Here is a 15,202-nt window from a genome sequence, read left to right on the forward strand (position 1 = left end):
TTTATAAACAAACAATTCCATTTGATTTATACTGTGCCAAATACAACACAGTCATTTTAAGGCATTTTTACAGAGAGAAACCAAACAGTTCCCACAATTCCACAGTGGAAAGGAAAAACTCCCTTTTAACAGGAAGAAACCTGCAGAACCACAAAGTGGCAGCTTTACAGTTAAAACTTAAAACTTGTTTAAAACCTCCGGAGGGTCGTTAAGGATCTGGACCCACAGAAAGACTAAAAGCAGAACCTCTCACACAACAAACAGAGTCTCCCCGCTTTTTAATACTTCTCCAGAGAAGATGAAGAGTGAGAACATTCAGTCCTTCGTCAACAAGAAGATCTGAAATGTAAACCTGGAAGCATTTATGGACATGTGGGGGAGCAATGTGTTTCTTAATTTGTGTTCATAATTGAAATGGACTGTTTCAATTTGATTTTATGTCGGTGGAATTTTCAAGGAAAAAAGTGTAATCAGTGATTTTCTCTGCCCAATTTGCTCAGGATAATTATCAGTATCTCACAGTTCCTCGTTATTACTGTGAAGCAGTGGCAAGATTGGAGTTAAAGGATTAAAAATCTGTTATATTTCCAAGATTTAATCTGAATTAGTGTGAAAACATGCGTTGAAATCAAATAGCAAGATTTTATTGTACAACGACAATAGTTTTGTTTCTCTCTGAGGGACTTTTTGGCTTTTTTTCTGCTAGTTTTCCCGGCAGACACTGAACAAAGAAGCACATTTGAAGTGTGTTTGCTTCTCTTTCATTGCAGCCAAGGTGGTGATGTGAGCTTTTGATCTGATCCGACAGAGCTTCGTGTTGGAAAGGTCTAAGAAGGGATTCATTGAAAGAATACACTGAGGTGATTCTGCGTCACAAAGGCGGCTCTCATGTTTAAGTTTGTAACGTCTTCCACCTCATCACGTCCTCATTATTGTCACACTTGTACAATTCTTAAAACAGCCTTGGGGCACTGTGAGCACAAAACATGTTTCACGTCTTCTTCAACACGGAGTCAAATCTATTCACTAGATTCAGTTGTGTTGTTTGGAGGAGAGACACATCAGAGAGAAATTTCCACATATAATAGTGTTTGTACGTGTTCTTCCAACCATCACAACATAGTTTAACAGTCTACAGACGCATAAATATGAGTGTGCGTCAGTTCAAATCTGTATCTTACAAGTGGGGACATAAAGAAAAGACATTGTTCTGATGACTGCGATGGATGAAGAGGAAGAACTGAGAGAGGAGAATATGTATGCAAACACAGGGCCTCTGCATTGTGTGCCGCCAGCTGAAGAGTGCTCCTGTGTGTCCCTGGAAAAATAGAATAAAATCACTCGCCAGAGAACAAGAGCAGACGTCTCGTGACTTTCAAGAAAATATCACAAAAGTTTCTCGTACATCTCTGAATGATCAAAAACTGATTTATAAAACGGCGGTCTTTTTGTGCGTGAAAGAGAACCAAGGTTGGACTTCTAACTTCTGACATCAGAAGCTTTACTTTCTTCCTTTTAAATAAACAAACTCTGATATATCTATTTGTTACCTCACGTGCACAGCAGCATTGACTGACATGTGTACGTGTTTTCTTTGTGTGATATGGCCCAGAATGCATCACTCCTTCACAGGTTTTCTGTTCTTCATTCAGACATTGTGACTACATGAGGGAGGATTTAATGAGGCCGTCCGATCTCTTCACTTTTCCCCACATTACCCCTCTCCGGTCTCCACGTGGACTCTACAGAGCGCCTGCCTGCGGCTCCTCGCTGCCATGGTTTTATGGTGAGCGGTCACATTTTCCCACCTGGATCATCACTGGGAGCGAATCTCGCCGCTCTCAAATAAATCAATAAACACTCTCGGGGAGAAGTATTTTTACTCTCAACTCAGAAGAGTGGTTCTATTTTCTGAACATGTTGTCGTTTTGGACCACTGAAGATAATTTGGACTTTTTAAAGTCTTGTTGTGATTTACAGCAGAAAATTGAAAGTTAATACAATCAAATGTCTCAAATAAAGATTATATTGATAAACCTACAACCTAGGCACTGTGTGAGTGTGACTTCTGCGATGTGAGCGCTTCGTCTCCACGTCAGTCATTTTGTTCTCGAACTCTGTTTGAAGCAGAAAAAAAAAAATCCAAGGCCAGCCAGTGAAGGTGCTGTAATGCTACAGACTGGGAAACCTCATGTCCCACACACAGATTGACAATTATGGTTAATTTAAAGTCACCAAGCATTGAATTCATGTTTTTGGACTGTGGGAGAAAACCATGCATGTGCAGGGACAACATGCAAACACACTTTACATGGAAAGAGGTGAGAGTGCAAACCACTGTCCCACAGTGCAGAATGTTATACATCTAATTATGTGTGAACATTATTTCCCTGTGTTAACACACACACACACACACACACACACACACACACACACACACACACACACACACGCGCTCACACACACACTAAACCTGAATGTATTTAATTAAAAACAAATTATATTGTTTGGCTTGTTTGTTTTCCTCTTTCCTAAAAATGAATCTTAATATTGTGTTTTCACAACCCTGCTTTGTTTGTCAAACCATGTTAGGATTTTTTAAAGGTCATCATTGTATACATTTTTCTTTCTTTTGTTTGAGGAGGAACAATGTGGATAAAAACTGTTTTTTTTTTTTTAATATCTAAAAGAAACAAAGCGCAGAATTGACTGACTGGGACAGTTCTCACTAACTTATAGTTTATTTATGTTTTTTCCCCCAACTTTAGCGTCCTTAACACTTTATTGATCACTTTTGTTTTTAATGACCACATGTTGCGTCTGTTTCCGGTCTGAGTGACGCGCGTCTGGCTGTCTGTCATATCCAGGCTCAGAAGGCACCTCAACGCTGTTTTTTTTAAACTTTTTTTTAGTAACAAACAAACAAACACGATAATGCATTTGGATAAAGTCACAATAATAATTCTCTTGGAATATGCTTCAGGTTTGAGAAGAAGCAACAACTTTATAACTTTCCTGCCGGACAAACTGTAGAATGAATCCACTTGGAGGACTTGATTTACACACGATGCAACGAACGAAGAAGCTCAGCCAAAGGTCAGACTCATTCCCCAGTTATTTCTGCTGCAGATGCATGTTTTACCTTTGTCATGTCTTGTCTTTTTGTCTAAAAAGCTTGAGGATGTTTCTTACTGCTCATCATCTCTGTTGCTGTGGTTTCTCAATCGATCGGCATGTTTTAAGTCAAATGTATTGATTTTAAATCAAGGGAATAAAATGTGAGGAAACTGAATGTAACAGTTGCATATGTGTGATCGGAGGACAGGAGTGTGAAAGCGTTTGGGTGCTACAAACCAAACAAGGTCAAAACTGAACTTCATCAGGTTGAAGCCAGTTTTACAAGATCTCAGGAGAGAAACAAACAACCGGGTCTCTCAGTTAGAAATGCTGAATGAAACACAACATGTATAGAAATAAAGAAATACTTAAAATACAACAAAACAGTCAATGACCTTCAAAGGGGACATGCTGAGTGCATAATAACAACAAGCCGAATGAACATCAGACAATTGCACTTTATTATTGTTTGTATTTTTATGCACGTTTTTATTTTAGTTTCAATCCCCACAAAAAAAGACATAAAACAATGTCAAAGGGACTGCAGAACGTCCCATTTAAAAATGCTACCACCCAGAAATTTGATACAAAATAGATCATTTGAATATGCAGCAACAAAAGTGTTAAAAAAATAATAATAATAATTCTCCCCATTATACTGAAGTTGTGTGTATTTATTTCTTTACTTCCTTCCATATTTTTCCCAACTTGGCCCATCTATTTCTCATAAAAAAAGTTGTCTTATTTTTAACTAAATCAGCTTTCCTCAATAAATAAACTGCCACTGATTAGTTTCAATCAAAATCTGAGTCAATTCAGAAGCAGAATGCAGGCTGGGAAATCTTCCCCTGTCGACTGTACAGGGGACAAGAGGAATTCAATAGATGTCAAAAAAATAACAGTTTGAAAACTTGTGGAGATGAGAGCCCTGAGGTGTCACAGTCTTTGTATTTTCACAAGCAAAACTATTTCAATAAAAAAGTTGACTCCGTTTTTAGGAAATCAAATTTAAAGGCAGCTCAAGAGTTCACAGCGTCGCACCGATTCAGTTTTATATGGGTTTTTTTTCCAGATAGAAAAGCTTTAGAACATGGTGCTTTTATACAACAGGAAGTCTTTGGGGAGATTTCATGCTCTCTTTTGGCTCCCCCCCCCCCCTTCTAAGGTTAAAAGCCACTCTCAGTTTGCCATGCAAATGTGTGTGAATGGCGTGAAAGTCTCTCGATGGTGGTCTGTGATGGACCGCTCACCTGTCCAGGTGTACCCTGCCTTCACACACACAGGAGGAAGCAGTATAAAAGACGGATGTCTGGTCAGTGAAATACTCCCGAGGCAGAAACAATACTACGCGGGCAATGAATGGTGCTGATTGTATGTTTTACACGTGTCGTGGAAGCTGTAAGTCATCATGGGAGAGCAGGACAAAGAATAAACTGCCTCGTGCTCCCCTCTAATCCTCCATGGCAGAATTAAGCCGCAAACGTTTCTCAGTGATGAAACCTTTGACTTTTCCTCCTCTTCCTCGTCTCAGTTCACGGAAAGTCACCAAACTGCGTGCTCGTGCCGGTGATGAAGCCGCATGTGCCGATAAAAAATATCCCTGAAATAAATACGGCACATCGGTGTCACTCTTTGGCATTTTGATTCGTACTTTGGTTTAATTTAATACTCTGTCAGCCTACCACTTTGACTACTTTTCAAATGCACACTAACCCCTGAACTGCAGGGAGAGAAAATAATCCCACGGGGCCTTCAAACCTGGTTGGCCTAATTTTTGATTTGGCCAGACTCTCTGCTTTCTGCAGAGGAATAAAAGTGGAGGAAAGGATGTCTGGGAGCGGAATATATTTCAAACATGGCTTTTAATGTTTAAAAAAAGCTACTAAAGAACCAAAAATGTCTCTGTTCTTCGTTAAAACCACAGCAAGCAGAGGAAACAGGGTCTTTCTCTGGATTTGCCATGAATCAAATTCATACTTTTCTCCCATTACTCACTTTAAATGTGTTAGTGAAGTATAACAAAATGAGTCAATGGGCAAATTGATCTTATATAAATCATAATTGAAACTGAAATAAAGCCTATTTATTAATTATAGTTAAAAAATTACTATCACACGTGCTTGTTAAAAATGAGTTGTATTCATGTCTGTTAATATACCATATATACCAATATACCATAATATACTGTTACATTCAGCAATACACCCTCCATTCACGACCATGATAAAATTAGGATTCATTACAGAAAATCACGTCACAACGTTGAGATTACACAAATTACAGTAACATACCTGGATATAAATATTAAAAAAGCAGAATATGAAGGTTTTGTGGCTTGTAGGTGTATCAGTTGTATTTGAGTAGGAGGAAATGTCCGGGATTCAAGCATCGACAACGGTAAAAACACACAAAAAAAAGAGAGAAGCGAGGTCACAGTTATCACTGTGGGTCCCTGAGAAGGACCGGTGACCCTCAGCGCTCTGGCCTCGCAGTGAGAATCTCTTCAGCTTGATTTCCGCGTGGAGGACGTTCTTCTCGTGGCTCTTCCTGGTTTCCTCCCACGGTCCAAAGACATGTAGATGAGAATAATTCCGCTGGTGTTTTGAAGTTGGTAGGAGCTCTAAATCTGAACTTGTGTGATGTTGCCTGTTGGCACCATGTCAGCCTGCCATGACCCAGGGTTCAATAACGTGGATGTGAAACAGAATACAGCAGGGCTGTAGAGCCAAAAATACCTCCACCTCCATTTTCCCAGCAGAACAACAAGATAACATGAGCTTCTTCTTAGTGCGCCTCCTGTTGGATCTTAAGGAAACTTCATCAAATTGTCTGAAGCGCCTGTGACAGCCCTGTGTCATACGAATTCCGCTTCAATTTATCACGTTATGATACTCTAGAAAACATTGGGATCTGTAAAATTCCAGCATCTTTGTACCATCGGTCAAGATTGCCCATTTGTGTTTTACAGTCCCGTAAGTCAAATATCCATCAGAACCAACTTAGTTCAACACAAACAACAAAAGTCTGAGTTTTTCATCAGAGAAAGTCTGTGGAAGCCTTCAGGAGCCTCCGTTTCAAACTAAACTGAATTAGCAGCGCTGACTTAAAAAAACGTTAGTGTGACGCTGTGGTGAACAATAAGTTCTCTTCCTACATCAAAATTTAAACATACCAGTTTTTTTCCTGCACCTACACTTTGTATAATTGATTACATTTCTGTCTCTTAAGATGTTAACAAGCAGATACAAGTTCACGTCAGTTCCATCTTTCAACTGAAGTGATAAAATCAAGTTTATTTTGGTTCAGCAACAGTAAAATAATTATGAAAGAATCTTGTAAAATTATAATCTAAAATACATAAATGATTGAAGGATGGTTAAAAAGATATACCTCCCACAGCTCTGCATTTTCAGTTTTATTTATTTATTTATTTTTTGGACCATTTTTTTTTTCCTTTTTGGCTTTTCATTTCCCTTCGGAAGATTTACTGATGTCCAGTCCATCAATATCTTCTTGCTTCAAGCAATTCAGCCATGGACACTCCAACGTAAAATCAATACTTTAGAAAGAAGAAAAAAAAAAAATAAATGCTTTGAAAATAAAAAAACGTAACAATGACCCTAAGAAAATCTGAAAAACCAACACTTTCTGCTGCGAACAGAAGAAACCAGCACTGGAGGCCTGCAGGCTCCTTTCTTCATGTTTCCTGCTGACACATTGATCTTTCTGTCTGTCTTGATAAGCTGTGTGATCAGCTTATTTCCCTTGATTTGTCTCTGCCCTCCCACTGAGCACTGATTTACTGCGGGAAAACTTGCAGGTTTTTTTTTTTTTTTTCATATTTTGTGTGAACGTGCAGTTTGACTCGTGGACTTGTGGCTGGCTTGATCGTCGTCTGAGATGAAGAATAAGAGGTGTCTTGCTTGTTTAATGAGACCTTGTTCTGGTTTTGGTAAAGTGCCCATGAATGGAGGACAGGAGGATTTATATCTCTATAAATCATGCTCTCTTTACCCTTGCCTTGAGCTTGGTGAGGGAAACACAGCCATGCATCATGATAAAGAAGTCATGAAGCATACATCTCATGGCATGCCACGCAGGCTGCCACTGAGTTTCAGCTGGAAATGACGGAGCTGGTCCCATCTCTGTGGCATTCAGTCAGAAACACTCAGCTCACACAGTGGAAAAATCCCAGAAAACAGCTTTGAATGATTAAACACCACACTGAATATAAGAATATATGCAAAGATTGAAGAAGAGGAACCTTTTGTGATTTCTTATATAAGACGTGCATTATGTAAGTGCTGAGGGAGTGGATTCATGCTATATGTTAGCGCCGGGCCCCGAGGACACGTCAGAGGAGAAAGCCCTCAAGTGTTTAAGGACCAGTGTGTGTGAAGACAACAGAGGCCGGGTATTTATGTGTGGCTGTGTGTGTTGGTATTTTTAACCCAAGCGAGAGCGAGGTTTTTGGTTACTCAAAGGGTGATAAGCTACTGGGAATGACTCTTCCTCATAAACTGAAGTGATGAGAAATAATAAGATGGATCAAGTGCAGTGATGCAACTGAGGGGAAATGGAATATGAGGAATGTGCCGGAAAATGAGACTGAGTCTGGAACGCGGGCGAAGATGAAGACGGGTGGAGGCAGTCAGCAGTGGAGCTAAAAGGGTCGACTTATCTGTAGGAATGGATTGAGCGAAGGACAAATGTGTCAACAGAGAGAGAGATGAGGAGTGACGGCGCGGGGCACGGAGACGGGCAGCAGAGCAGATTGGGGCCAGGCAGGAAATAAAGTGGTTGCACGAAAGGCAGCCGAGAGGGAGACCTCATGGTTGTGATTCCAGTCAGACCAGTAGCCGAGTCACGGATCAGTGATAGGATCTCCCACACCTCCATCAGCTTCATCTTGTGACTCTGGGAAAATCACGCTTTTGTCACATATCTGTCATCGTCTCTGATGCTAAATGTATACCACTGTAATTTATCGCAGCTGAAACAATTCACATTATTTTAAATGCCCGCGGCCGCATTAAAGGGAAGTGAATCAGGACATGAAGTACAGATGTGGAAAAGTCAGGACTTTGTGTCTGACTTTATTCCAACACATTTAACAATGTTTGATCGAAGCTCATTTCCCGCTTAATTTACCATCATTTGTGCTTCATCAAGCAAACAAAGTAACTAATAACAGATCGAAACACTTTGGAAAAGACCATCAACTCAGTCACCAGACTTTTACATTCTGGTGCAGTGGGGGGGGGGGTGCTGTGAGATTAGATCAGCTTATATAAAAGAAAACCATAATCATTTTTATATATAAAAAGATCTGAGAACAGAATGCTCTTGAGAAAACATCTCTGAAGTTTAGAGTTATTTGTACAAGTCGATGAACTTTTCCCAAATAAAACGAGACGGATGGTCTCTGCTCTGTATCGCTCGTATCTTGCTTCATGTTACTTTAGGTTGGCTTTGTAAACTCTTGAAACTGAATTTAGAAGCACTCATTCAAATGCTCACAGTGTATACTGCTGCTTTTGAAATTCTTCCAGGAGGAGGCCGTCATTAATAAATCAGTCTGTTCTAGTTTTGGCTTAGTCAGGAAAACACAAAATAAACAGCCCAGACTCAAACACACAATAATTCAGTGGAAACATCAGAGCCACGTCAGCTTTAACAGGGAAATTGTAAACTATGTGTCCTGATCAATAAGTAATTCATCACTGTTTCATATAGATTTCATTGTTATCGCTTTCTGGAGTTGCGGCGCCCATTTAAAAAATATTTGAAAGTCTTTGGAGCGTCCTGTCACCTGAACTACATGACGTATGAAAATAAATGAAATCTTGTTTGATCTACTTGTCTATATTTTCCTTTTATTTCATACATGCCTGTGCTAATCTTCTCCCAGCTGTTTTCATAGTCTCTCGTTTCTCTGCGCAGGATTTTGGGGAATGAAAGGATAAAGTGTAGAGTTTAGGCGCCTGGCTCGTTCACTAGTGACGCTCTGCAACTGTCGATGAGCAGTCGAGGTGGAACAGACCTGTAGTCCTTGAAAAGAAAGTTGGAGAGGCTGGACTCTGCATCATTATTAGCCCCTCAGCACAGGAGCAGCGTGGCGTGACTGCTGCCAGAGCTCTGCAGGAGACTCTGGTTTAATGAGGTACAGACCTATCCCCGAGAAGGAAACGGCTTCTCTGTGATTGGAGGAGGCAGGGAGACGGAAGGGTTTTCTTACCAAAGCCTCTTTTTGACAGTAGACTTTTTCTGACTCGACGGAGGACTCGGAACACACAACCAGGTTCAAACTGAAGAAAAGATTCTTTAAGAAAAAACAAGGAATACAGACATCGGGAAAGAACTTGAGGACATCTGAACACATGTGAATAAATCAGTCGGAGCAACCAAACTTAACCGGGAGGCAGAGCTGCATTGTGGGGACACTCCAGGGGCAGTCAGAGAGGGAGTCACAAGAGATGGGGGGAAGAGGATGTGCACATCACAAACACACCAGAGATGCGACTGAGGGTAATCAGAGGAGCCGAGGGGGCACGCAGGGGAGGAGTCATTAGACACAAGGAGGGACAGAAGTGCAGGAAAAACAAGTTGCGGGGAAGACGAAACAGAAATGCACAGTGATGACAAAGACGGACTGAGGCTCGGTTTACACAACATTTCAAGTAAAAATCGTTTTTACATTTTTGTTTCACGGACATTTGTATGGACAGACAACAAAGTTGGATTGCTATTACGGTGACTCTCAACTACAAAACTAACACTGTTAACACGGCTGAAGATGGCAACGAGTCAAAGCAGCTAAAATTGTTATAAAATATTTCCAGTTCTAAATCGGAACTTAACAAATGCAAACGGAAGAAATAACAAAACTGTATATCCACTTTTTGAACTACCTTATCTCATCTAAAAGTTTCAACATGTTTTACGGCTCCAGATAAACTATATTTGGTTGAAAATGGCAAAAACAGCTTGTTGTGTCATTAAAGTTGTGGACCCCTAATCTAGCGAAATATGAATGCATTATGCAGGCATTGTAACGTGCCTTTGTTAATGCTTTACCAACTGACAGCTGTAGAAATAATGTCGAGGGAATAAAGTGGAATCCAATCCATCTGATCTCAGTGTTTTGCAATATGTGTATTGTACATGTTTAACAGGACATATTTGCGCTACATTTTGCAGCCCACGTGCACACACCTCTTCCTACTCTTATTGACCATGGACGTCTTTTTACCTTTTTACACACAGTTTGATGGATCCACTTCTTAAGGCTGGTTTTTAGACTATGCTGGTTCTTCAGAGTCGCCAGAGCTCAGTCCCATGGAGCGTCCCCTGGATGTGGTGGAATGAGATGTTTTTGTTGCGTATGCGGGTGACAAATGTGAGACGCTGTCACATTACTCTGGACTAAATCTCTGAGAAATGCTCATTGATTCTCCGCCGTGTTGAATGAAGCAACTGATCACTCAACTAGAAAGATGTAGCTGAGAGCAGGTGGTGCCGATCGAGAACAGTTCGGCTTTACCGTTGCGTTAACATTCAAACGTTCGTATGATGAACAAGATGGATCGATCACCACCATTAGAATTCAGAAAAATGTTAATTATGTCTCTAAAGTCCTGCTGTGCTGATTCCAGTAAATTGCTTTCTGCTCCACAGGTTTCTCTCATCCATGCCCTTTCTTCTCCTTCACATGTTTTCCATGTCTCCTGTGAGCGTGAGGAGCTCAGGGGAACGCCAGGATGGACGTGTTTAGTGGGAAGTAGGGAGACGTCAAGATTATCTGGAGCCTGATGAGTGAGTCGAGAGATTAGGAGCAGGAGTCGATCCACGATGAAGCTGGGTGTGCGGCCTGGGGTGGGAAGTAGATCCATATAGGGGTAGATAAGCTGTCGTCCAGAAGACAGCGGGAAGCTTCATCACTTCACTGTTGCATAGTAATAAAGGGATAGTTTCCAGGACACTGTGACGATAGGCAGATGGCATCTGCTTTAAACAACTTTGGTACTTTTTTGTCATCTGTCTTCGCATTACACCACTTTACCTGACGTGATGCCTATCAAGGAATAAGATATGCCCAAATTTCAGCTTTATGGATTAGACTTAATTTGCCCGAAGGCATCGCAGGAGGATTAGTTTAGTATCTAAATCACAGTTTCTCATGTAATAGACTTACTTCTTAGATGTTTTATCTGAGAATGGATGTCTTTAATGGAACCCCCACCTTCTTTATTTATGCTTTAACTGAATGGTTCAGGCTAGTCTGGGTCCTAGAGGGGCTCTGATATGAATCACACTGTCTGTTGGTGTAGATGGATGGAAAAGCTGCGTCTTTGAACTGTGTTCAGCCAATATGTTGGTCTGAGGAGGCGGCAACAGCACTTGAATTGATCCTATCTGTCCCAACATGGTGCAGAAAGTCAGAAACACTTTCAAAGTTGTATAATAATGCTCCTTTTGAAAGGGAAGATTGTCGCTAGAAACATTGCTGTGATTGTTAATGTCAATTAATGTATTGATTGGGTTTGTCATTCTTTCAAAGAGACTTGACTGTGTGTCTACATAGTTTAAAGTTATTTGGACCGGTGTTAGAGTTCATGTTTCACCATAATTTGAGGGTCAGTTATAGTATGGTATACATTGTAAGGTCAGGTCCCAAACTACAATCTGAATTTAGATATCAAGAAACTTCCAGACTTTTTATTAGGTAAGCTTGGCTTATGCCAGTTTGGACCTTTTCCCTCTTCAGAACTGCTTTAATTTTTTTATGTAGACTCAACCAGGTCCTGAAAACTTTTCTTTAGGGGTTTTTGGGCCTGACTGACTAGAACTCTCAGTCTGTGTCCCCACAAATACTGCTCTCTATGGACTGTGGTTGCATCGTCACTCTGCTAAAAGCAGGCCTGCAGCTCCAGTTGTGACTCGTCCCTGCATTTCCTCGCTGTCCTTAACAACAGGCTTACAAGTTTTTAATTTCTGCCTGTAGGTCCAAATAAGATGAAGCACTAATAACGCTGCATGGCCAACAGGGCGATGGGAGTCTTTTGAAACTGTATAGCAGTGGTGTAGTTTGTTTTTGCCCTGGTGGAACTCTGTGTTTACTGCCTGTGTTTCCAATTGGTGAAGACTGCACAGTTAAAATCTACAAGAATGATCAAAAATAAGTATTTTCTTTCTCCCTCAACCTCTATTATCTGGGGTTTGAAGTAGTTGTAACAACTGGGTTGTTTTGGGCAAACCTGCTAAAAGTCTTGCAGCTGAATTTTGTATGACCTGAAGTCTGCCGAGGACGGTCTTATTGAAGGAAGTGAAAATGGAATTGCAGTAGTCAAGGCGAGACGAAATGAAAGCATGGATGATCCTTTCAAGGTCTGGTTTTGACAGCATCCTCCTCACTTTAGAGATGTTTCTCGGGTGGTAAAAGCAGTTTTTGGTCAGCTGTCGGGAGTGGCCCTCCAAAGACATGGCCTGATCAAATCTAACCCCGAGGTTCCTGAGGCTGGTTCTAACAGTCGAGCCCAGAGCACCAAGGTGGTTTTTGATTTGGGGAATCTTTTTATCAGGGGCAATGATCAGTTTCTGTTTTGTCAGTGTTTATCTGGAGGTAATTTGAGGAAAGCCTGTTTTTAATGCAGGTCACACGCTCCAAAAACATAGACAAGACATTCCTTTCTGAGTCAGTGAAGGAACAGTACAACTGGATGTCGTCAGCGTATAAGTGGTAGGACACATTTTTAAAACCACCGATGAGACAACCAAGAGGAAACAGGTTACAATAGAAACAAAACAGGCCCCAGGACGGAGCCCTGAGCAACCCAACAGGACAGGCTGGACACATCAGACAGTTTGTTGTTTATGGCAACATTGAAGGTTCTACCTCTTATGTATGAGGAAAACCACTGAAGGACAGACCCAGAAAATCCCAACTCTGATTTCAGTCTGTTGATCAATATATTGTGGTCCACTGTATCGAAAGCAGATGTTAAGTACAGTAAGAGTAAGAGTCTGCAGCCATCATCACGTCATTTGAGACATTTCATCGAGCAGTTTCAGTGGAGTGCATTTTACCAAAACCTGCTTGAAATTTGTCATAGAGATCATGCTGCTCCGAATATGAGGTTAACTGGATTGCCACTACCTTTTCCACTAAGTTTTGATATTGGCCTGTAGTTTTTTGGCTCCATAGGATCAAGGTTTGGGCTTTTTGAGAACAGGGTTCACCACAGCATGCTTAAAGAAGCTGCGGGCCGAGCCGGATTCAAGTGAAAGGTCAATCAATTTTATAACCCACATCGAACACATTTATGAACAGAGATTTAGGTACAATGTCAGCAGGGCTTGATGAGGGTTTTTCAGCTTGCCCGCTGAAATTTCGGCATCCTCGAGGCTGACAGGAGTGAAGGGCACAGAGAAGATCCAGTGCAGCAGCTGTTTAAGGGTGGACTGATGCTGTCCCCTGATGTCTTGCACTTTGTTCACAAAAAAGTTTTGAACTTTATTACATTCCTCCTGTGTGTGCACAGGCACGTGAGGAGTTGAAGGTGCCACAGGATGCTCAATAGTGTCAAACGGAACTTTAGGGTTTTTCTTACCATTTGAAACGAGCTTAGAGAAATAAGCTGAGCTTTATCATTTCGTTCAACTCTGTGATCATTTCTTTAAGATGGAGCCTGTGAACTTCTAATTTAGTGGCTTTCCAAAGGCGCTCCACTTTCCGACAGCTTCTTCTGAAGATAGATATGGCTTCAGAAGGTTTTTTATGCACACCAAAGGAGATTTTAGCAGGTGCTTGTGTCCAGAACAGACAAACAATGGCTATTAAAGCATTCCATTAGGAGGGTTTCCTGTTCGTCCACCATCAGCGAAAGAGAAAACAGTTCCAGATGATAAGAATTCAAAGGTGTCAAATATGTAGGAATGGTCTGATTGTGATTGTGTTTGAATGCATGCATGTATCCAGGAGCAGATCTTTGTTCTACTGCTGCAGGAAGTGCAGCAATCCTGTCCAGCAACCTGATTACACCATTAGATCTGTCACTCTGGATCAATGTGAACGCGTTAAATAAAATCTGTTACGTTGCATTTTCTCAACCACTTTTGTGGTTGTCAAGTTATTCCAAATAGCCTTCAACTCATTTTTCTGGAGTTTATCATCTTCCGTCTGAAATGCTCTCTTCTGGTGAGTGCGTGTAGAAAACACTGTCAAAAAAGAAACTCAAAAGGGAGAGTAAAGTGTTACCTTTACATTTCCTAATGGATTCAAAGTTACCGATACACTGCTAAGCCCATGATGCCATTTAGTTGTGCTTTCACTTTGTCGTCAGTTTTTCACCAATATTGATGACATGTTTTCGTGCATAGCATTTCAAAATGTCCTTGGTTACTGGATTACAAAGGCAGCGGGTAAATAATTCCTGAACATGTGCAATTCAGTTGTAGCGACCAGGATTATGAGTCAATATACGTGTTGGGAATGAGGAGGAAAGATATACGAGGAGGCAAAGAGAGAGCGATGGATAAAGAGACATATGGTACTGTCACCGTGACAGAAGGGACGCAGACGTGCTACAACATGCGGATGTGAACAAAGATGCACACTCAGCAATGGTCCACACACACACACACACACACACACACACACACACACACACACACACACACACACACACACACACACACACACACACACACACACACACACACACACACACCCGAGCTGGGGCCATAACAGCTTGGAACTCCAGTATCGACCCTGTTTTAACCCCAAATCTAACCCAAGCATTAAAATCAAACTTTAAACCCTGAATGGAAATGCATGAAAACAAGCATCTTTTTTCTTTACTTAATTTGGTCCACATAACAACAGATGCTCACACACACACACCCTACATTACGTAGTTACAGTATGTAAAGCTGCAGCATTCAAACAGTACAATACTTCCTCCCACTGAAGGGGATGAGCCGACTTGCATGGGAGCATTATGAGGAACAATGCTCATTGTCTTGTGCGATACGCCCGCTCAGTGGAACAAACACCATGTTGGATTAAACTGACATACATCTCCAT

Source organism: Lipophrys pholis (assembly GCF_963383615.2).
Source record: "Lipophrys pholis genome assembly, chromosome: 8".
NCBI lineage: Eukaryota > Metazoa > Chordata > Actinopteri > Blenniiformes > Blenniidae > Lipophrys > Lipophrys pholis.